We start from the raw sequence: 8,303 nt of genomic DNA on the forward strand, positions 1-8,303 counted from the left end.
TCACAGCTTAAAAGCCCCTCTGTGTGCTCAGCAAGACCCAGCCTCGCAAGGCAGAAGAAAGGACTTCTCAGGACTCCAAGATGATGTGCTCTGAGCTGGAGGCAGTGTTGCCACCACAAATGAGTGAGTCTCCCAGGGCCTGACAAGGGGTCCGCAGAGCTGGGATCTGTCCCACCTCCCCAGACCTCAGTGTGAGACCTCAGGGCACCTGTCATCTCTTCCTCATCATCTACCTGATCTCTTCTTGTTCATTTGTGGGAGCCACCTCCTCCAGGAAGCCTCCCTGACTGCAGTCTGGGTCAGGGTCCCTGGCCAGGGTCCTGTTGCCCACCAGATTTTGCTTTCAGAGCAGCTATTAAAGCTGTGATTGGCAACCTTCTTGATCTACTCTCTGACTTGACTGCTGGGACTCTAAGCTCCAGCAGGGCAGGGACAGTGTCTGTGTGGCTCATTGTTATACCCCAGTGTTTAGTCCAATGCTCGATATGTAGGAAGAATATTTGTAAAATCAACAGATGAAGAAAATATTGGGAAAGTGGGCAAGGGATAATGCAAGCCCTCTAAGGAGTGGTTGCCTGGAAGGTTTTTGGGAACCTCCCACCTTTCTTTTCCACCCCTATTTTGAACCAGATGTGAGCCCAACCTCCCTTGTTTTACAAAGAAGGAAACTAAAGCCCAGATAGGGAAGAGACTTCTTCAGGTTCACAAAGCAAGCTGATGACATGGATCTGGATCCAGAACCACGCAAGTGGTTGTTCTGTTACCTCACCTTGTCTCGGTGAATGGTCGAAGAACAGGAGGTGGGACAGACCACTGGGACACCCTGGGCATTTGCACACTGACAGAGTAATCTGTCTGATGGAGGCTCCATTCCCTTTCCAGAAGTCTGTGGGTAATGCTTAATGGGGCTGGGGCTAGTGGAGGTGATTAAGGTTCCTAGGGCACCAAACCCAAGGAGGTGCTCACTCTCAGGTATTTGCCTAACTCTGACAGTGAGCCCCTCACCACAGTTTGTGCCCTCAACACTTCTCTCCCTTCACCCTTGTCCCAGCCCTGACACATGGTGTCTTAGCAACAAGAAAGGTGATGCTAAAGGACTGAAGACTTGAGGACAAAGCCGTACGTCAGCATCTCAGGAAGATTTATCCATCCATCCATCCATCTGCCCACCATCTGTCCATCCATCCATACACCCATTCAAAAATTTGTCCATCCATCCATCCATCCATCCATCCATCCATCCATCCATCCATCTGCCCACCATCCATCTGCCCACCATCCATCTGCTCACCATTTGTCCATGCATCCATCCAAAAATTCATCCATCCATCCACTCACCCAATCATCCATCATCATCATCATCACCCATTCATCCATCCATCTATCCTTCCACCCAACCATTCATCCTTCCATTCGTTTATCTATCACCCATCCATCCACCTCCCTACTTCAGGAAGCTTATATTTTCAATAAATTATTCCCTCCCTCCATCTTTCCCTCCTTCCTTCTTCTTCCTCTTGTCATCTTCTTCCTCCTCCTCTCCTCCTGCATCATCATCTATCCACATATGTATATTTACTCTCTGTGTCTTTATATAGAGATCAGGTCCCTTTCCTCTAGATAATGAAATTCACCTCTTCTTAACTGACACCAACTTTCATCTCCAGGCCTTTGCACATGCTGTCCTCACTTCCTAGATTGCATTTCCCTCCACTTTCAAAAGTTGGTTCCTCTTTATTTTTGAGTCTGAATTCTAGCCAGTGTCTCCTCCTGTGGTTGACCTTTCCATCCATGCCTAGCAGCACCATTCTCCATTCCTAGCAAAACCAAAGATTTTTGTTGAGAATCTCCTCCGTCCTATTATGAAAAGCCTCAACAGGGCAGCACAAGTTAAGATGTTCTAGTGTCACCCAGTCAAGGAGCAGGTGTGTGACCCAAGCCAGGCAACTGGGCTCTCCCCTTCCTCACCCCACTTCCTAAGATTTTTGTCTTGAGTGGAGGGAGGAAAGGAAGGGAAAACAAGTGGTTGGAAGACATTCATTCCCGTAGCTTCACTGGGAGTGATCTACGCTGCCAGACACTAGGATGACCCCATTCTTCACCTCCTCTGAACTCCAGCTCCTCTCCCACTTTTGAACTGCCCATGGCTCCTCCAACATGTCCTTTACCCTGAGGGATACCAAGGTGGTCTTCCTTGCTTGCCCAAAGACTCCCAACAGACTGACCTCTTCGGAGAGGACTCTAATGACTTTCTTTCCTCAAGTTGGTCCCCTGATGCCTCAGTCTCTTCTTTGTTTCTTAGAAGCAATCCACACAACTTGTGTTTATTTCATTTATGCCTATGTACTTGTTTTGTTTCTATTTGTGACGTCCTTGCATTTCTGTCTCTTCCAGTAGAATGTAAATTATAAGTATCCTGAAGGCAGGTGTGCCGTCTGTCTTGATCACAGTTTTCTCAGGGCCTAACGCAGTGCTTGGTACATAGTAGGCACTCCACACATATCTGTTTAATTATGACGAAATTTTGAAGCTGCAGTCAGGGAAGTAAATGTTCCCAAAGCCACTTTCTCAGTTGTGGAGTTAGGGCATCTCACCTTCTGGACCCACCTCTCTCACTTTCTGTCCTATATTCCTATTTACTTCTTGAAGTGTTTATGCAATCATAGACTTAAAGATGCTATAGAAAAACAAAAGCCAGAGAAGGTTGGAATCAGAAGTGCCAGCTCTAGAGTCAGAGAGACCCGGGCCCTGGTGCTGTCTCTGTCCTGTTCTTACCTGCAGCACGTTGAGCCTCAGTGTTCTCATCCTTAGAATGGGGATAATAGTGGTGCCATCAAAGGGATGCTGTGAAGATTAAACATAATAGTGGTGCCATCAAAGGGATGCTGTAAGGAAGAGTAGCATAGTACATGGCACTCGGAAAGCATTCAATAAGTATTTGTTGAATAAAAATGAACTCATGAATGAAGTTTGAAACAGTGTCTGTCCTTGGAAGAAAATGTTCTCCCTTAGAATTCTGATGAGCCATAATGCATTTAAAATGCATGCTGTCATCACTGTCCCCTTACTCCTCAGGTCCCCCTCCTTCCTCCCCACCTGGATAATCATGGGGAGCTATTTTTACATCTGACGTAGTGGAAAAGTAGCAGATTAACAACCCCAGAGAGGTACATTGCTTCTATTAATATTAAACAGGGTATTAATTTTACCAGTAACTGAAACATTAAACATGTATATCCATTAGTAGTCATTATTTTAATCTCCAGAAGCTGTCTAGTGTATTCCAGGAATAGGTCTGATCCATTCTTCTCTCCCTCTTTTTCCTAAATTCACTGGTGAATCAGGGATCATGGTTTTCATTTCCCTGAGGGGAAATAGATAATTATAAACTCATAGTTGTTAAGGGAGAAAGTCTGAGAAATCATCACCCTCAATTCCTTCATTCAATACTGCAAGCCCCCTCAAGACCAGACTTCATTCTGTGGAGTACTTGCTGAAATTGGTCTTCTTAAGACCCCCCCAACCCCCCACCGAGGCTGCCTCCCTGATGTGCTGGCTCTGAGCATCAGCTCTAGATGGTAATTGGTAGACATCCCCGTCTTGACTGCTAATGACACTGTCAGTGGGTCTAGCTCAGCATCTTTGCAATGACAGTAAGAAGGACTAAGGCTAGTTAATAATGGTAGGACACACGGTATAGGGTGAGTGATGGGCAACTTACTGAGCAGTAACATACGACATCCAACAACTGCTCATAATATATAGAATAGGGTTGATTTCAACTCTTACCTGCTCATCAACCAGCAGCTGCTGAAATCCTCAAGGTGGGACTGAGGGACAAGTATGGCCCAGTGGTTAAGGACAGCCTCTGGTGTCAGACAATTTGGGTTTAAATCTAACTCTACAGTGGCTATCAGACATCAGGCAGTGCAGTACAGGGATCCCTGAGGAAGAGCAAATAATGAGTGGAGCCAAATGATTGTTCCAACTCACTGCCTAAAGAGCTCCTAGGACAGCCTGGGAATGAGAACCCAGGCTGAGTCTGGTGGTATTTCTGAGTTGAGGAGATGGAGCTGAGAGTCTGGGGAGACCAAGGCAGCTAATTTACACAGGGTGAGTACCCAGAGTACCATAGAGGAAAACATTACAAAGGGAAGATCTCCAGAGTCTTCAGGAAAATACCAATCAGTGCATGTATATGAGTAATCAGGTCTGGAGAAAAAAACCCCACCTGAGCAGAAGGAGCAATGCTTGAACCTCACACAGAATCAGATACCTTTTGTGTTCCCACCAGCAACAGTGGAATGATTCATAATTCCCAAGACATGTATAGTTTACTGAGAACAAAATTGCCTCAGTAGTGTGGAAAATTAGCCCTAGGCCTAAGCTGCTCTAGTCCCACTTAAAAATGACTAAAAGAAAGTCTTCAAAGGACCAAAATCTTCCCAGGTAATTTCACTGCACCCTAGTACAAACTCAGGAATATTTATAGAAACACAGTAATATCCAGTATTCAATACAGTAAAATTTACATTATCATTTAGTAAAAAATTACCAGGCATTCAAAGAAACAAAAAGCCACTATCAATAATGAGAAAAGTCCATCAACAGATACACAGAAATGACACATATAATAGAACAAGTAGAAAAGGATGTTAAAACTGTTATAACTATATTTTTCCACATCAAGAAAGTAAAGAAGAAGTTGAGCATGTTCAGAGGAGATGTGAAAGACCAGGGTTGAACTTCTAGAGGTGAAAAATGTAATGTCTGAGATGAAAAACACACTGGATGAGATGAACAACAGATTAGACACTTTAGAAGAGAAGGTTAGTAAACTTGAAGATAGCAATAGAAACTATCAAAAATGAAATTTCAAGGAAAAATGATTAAAATAAATGAGCAGAGAATCAAGTTCAACAGACTAATGTATGTGTGAATGGAATCCCTTGAAGAGGGGTGAGGGGAGAAGAAAATACATTTGAAGAAATTAATGGGTGGAAAATGTCAAATTTGATGACAACTATAAACCCAGAGATCCAAGAATACCAGTGAGCCCCAAGTGTACGTGCGTGCGTGTGCGCGCGTGTGCACACACACACGAAGAACACTACATCAAGGCAAGTCATAATCAAATTGCTTAAAACCAATGATAAAGAGATAATTTTGAAAGTATCCAGAGGGAATAAACAAAAAAGCAGCCAGAGAAAAAAGATGCATTATGTAAAGAGGAAAAAACATGAGAATAAAGGCAGACTTCTAGTCAGTAACAATGCCACTCAGGGGATAATGGAGCAACATCTTCAAAGTACTTAGGGATAGAACAATTGTCAATCTAGAATTCTGTACCCAACAAAAATATCATTCAGGGCCACCTGGGTGGCTCAGTCAGTTAAGCGTCTGACTCTTGATCTCAGCTCAGGTCTTGATTCAGGGTCGTGAGTTCAAGCCCTGTGTTGGGTTCCTTGCTGGGTGTGGAGCCTGCTTAAAAAATATTGTTCAAACATGACAGGAAAGAGTTTGAGACACATAAAAGCTTAAAGAATTTATGACTATCTGATGATCACTGTAAGGAATGATAGAGGATATCCTTTGGGCAGAAGGAAAATAATACCAGATGGAAATCTGGATTTACACAAAGAAATCAAGAGTACCAAAAATGGTAAATGTGTGGGTAAAAGTGAAACACAAAAAATATCTTGTAAATATAATCGACTACTTAAATAAAAACAATAACAATATAGTAGAAGATTTATAGCATATGTAGAAGCAAAATGCATACAAATAACACAAGAGCCAAAGGGGGAAATGGTAGTGTATTAAAATTTTTATACTACATATGAAGTGGCATAATATCATTTGACTATTTTCAGTTAAAGAGGCATACAGTGAACTGTAAAGCAATGACTAAAAATCAAAGCAATCAAAACAAAACAGTTATACTTAATAAGTCAACAAAAAAAGACAAAATAGAACAAAAATAATCAACAAGGTGAAAGAAATAAGAGGAAAGAGGGAATAAACAACAGATGGGATAAATAGAAAGCAAATAGCAAGATGGTAAATTTAAACCCAGTTCTCCAACATCCTACCAGTTGTGCGTGATGAGTTGAACAGCTCCGTGCCCCAGACAACAGCATGATATCCGCACACCAGTAAGCACTCATTACCACTCACAGGTCTTGCTGTTGGGGGAGAGCAGTGTCTGTGAGTTGGTCATGAGGAGAGGTTCCTTCTCATCGTCCTGTCACCACAGTGCTCCTGCTTTGACCCCTTCCTGAACTTCCACACCCTGTGCAGTCTGGGTTGGGGAAGAGTCTCAGTCTTTCTGTCTGCAAATGTTCCAAGTCTGTGAACTAAAGAGTCAACAAGTGTCTTCTTGTACATTTAGCTGTCACTCATAGATCCAGGAAGCTTGCTTTCTTCTCTGCAAAAAGTTTGTGGCTGCTGATGCCAGGAATGTGCTCTCTCTGTCTTCTCTTCTTATCTGCATATTTCTCAGCTGCCTTGAATCTCTGCAAATGCCTTATAGGGAGAGCTACAGGTTTTGTAGGAAGAGGGGAAGCTGCCCATTTGGGAGCCACCCATGAGATGTTCCTGATTGCATAGACATGCCATGCTTCTCGCCTCTCTGTCCAACACCCACCCCCTCCCACGTTGGCCATAGCAACTTGACTTTGCTCTTCAGGTATTACCATGCTTACCTTGGGGGACTGTGACCTATTTTACACCTCAACCAATAATGCAGTGCCTCCTTGTATAAAGTAGATGCTCAATATACATCTCTTGAAGGGATTTCATCATCCCTTCATCCCTTAGACCAGTGGCTGAGTGAGTTGCTCACTGGTCAGAAGTTCAACTGGGCCTGGGTCTGGGATGTTCTGTGCCCTAGTCTGGTGCTGCATTCATGCTGTACATGGTCTCTCACAATGGTCCAGCTCTATGATGCTGCCACTGTGCAGGGGGTGGGGGCATGTAGCTGGTTCTTGGGATGATGGCCCAGCTTTGTGCTGCAGGCCTGGAGGAACCCATCAGCTGCCTACCTTCCTCCCTCACCCAGATTTGTAGATCCTTCCAGGCTCATGTGTCAGACAGCTCCACCCCATCCTTACCTGTCCCACATTTCCTGGTTCCTTCAGACAGTTAGTGGCTGCTTGGGGACCCCGGGGTCATGGCTGCTAGTTCATGCTCTTGGCAGCTGTTTGGTAGCAATGCCCAGGCAAGAGAATCTCTTCTCTGTTGTTTTTTAAGAACACAGGGACTTCCTCCAATCTCCTGACCCCACTCTCCTGATTAGCCCCTCCCCCTTGGTGACAAGGGGCAGCTGGGAACACAGCACAAGGCTTTCTCCTGTGTGAAGAGCTTCTAGTCTGTGGCTCTTGAGTTTTCTGCTGGCATCCAGACAAGAAACTAAAGGTGAATGTACTCCAGAATCCCAAAGCATTGGCAATTTTCTCCCCTTAGTTCAGAGCACTCCCTCTGCTCCCCCCTTGCTACCCAGGGCCCCCCCCAATCCATACCATAAAATGTACAACGTCACTTTGTTCGATGAAGGATCCTGCTGAGTATTTAATCCTTATTTAACACTGATGTTTATTTTATTTTAGAGTTTAAGTTAATCAGCCTCAGGATACAAAATTAGATAAGGCAGGGATTTAGCTCCTCTGGAAAGATTCATTTAACGTCAAGCTTTCTTAACTCTTCGGCTGCAGGGGAGAAGTGTCCACATATTTCTCGGAAGAGCTGCCCAGGGGCTGGCCAGGTGGACGGCTGTGCTCCCTCCTCGCTAACCTCCCAGCCAGGGCACGGCGTGATTTGACACGGGTTTTAAAATACATGCTTTGCCATCTTAACAGTAAGAAACCCTCACAAAAGGAAAGAGAGATAACATGAAAGTAGAAGAAAGTCAAAAGGACCTACCTATAATTCCACCACCTGAAGATCACAACTCTTACCATCGGGGCATGCTTCCTTTCATACTTTATCAGCCCTTTGAAACGATTATGCAGTGTTACAAACATACAGACCTGTGTAGAGAGCAATGATATAACACTTTCATGTACCTGCCAGTTAAGCATAATGCATGGTAGCTTTATGACACATTTGCTTTGGAGTGAATTTTTGAGGACATAATACAACAATACAGCTTTTATTGATGCTTGACTTACATGCTCCTTATGTATTGCACTTTCCTCTTTACTCCATACTATTCTCAAGTCAGTGTCTACCTTTTCATGCCTGTTTTTTAACCGAGTATGCATGTGCATGAAGAACACACAGTCTTATATTTTCAGACCACAATG

At 44.0% G+C, this 8,303-nt stretch overlaps 1 long non-coding RNA gene across 3 annotated transcripts; it reads right to left on the minus strand.

Moving 5' to 3' along the window:
* Positions 1-1,954: 1,954 nt before the first annotated feature.
* LOC112811566 (uncharacterized) lies at positions 1,955-8,019 on the minus strand. 3 transcript variants are annotated; one of them, XR_012381444.1, is made up of 4 exons: positions 7,921-8,019; positions 6,093-6,356; positions 2,776-2,844; positions 1,955-2,677 (listed from the first exon to the last, which is right to left on the minus strand). It is a non-coding gene; the product is annotated as an uncharacterized lncRNA (long non-coding RNA). The 3 variants fall into 3 exon arrangements; XR_012381443.1 differs by lacking the exon at positions 7,921-8,019 and adding an exon at positions 6,705-6,848; XR_012381445.1 differs by lacking the exon at positions 7,921-8,019 and adding an exon at positions 6,705-6,848 and having other exon boundaries at positions 2,776-2,885.
* Between the last annotated feature and the right edge of the window lie 284 nt (positions 8,020-8,303).

This window comes from Callorhinus ursinus, unplaced genomic scaffold, assembly GCF_003265705.2.
Source record: "Callorhinus ursinus isolate GAN/ISIS: 27379988/994484 unplaced genomic scaffold, GSC_fseal_2.0 scaffold18, whole genome shotgun sequence".
NCBI lineage: Eukaryota > Metazoa > Chordata > Mammalia > Carnivora > Otariidae > Callorhinus > Callorhinus ursinus.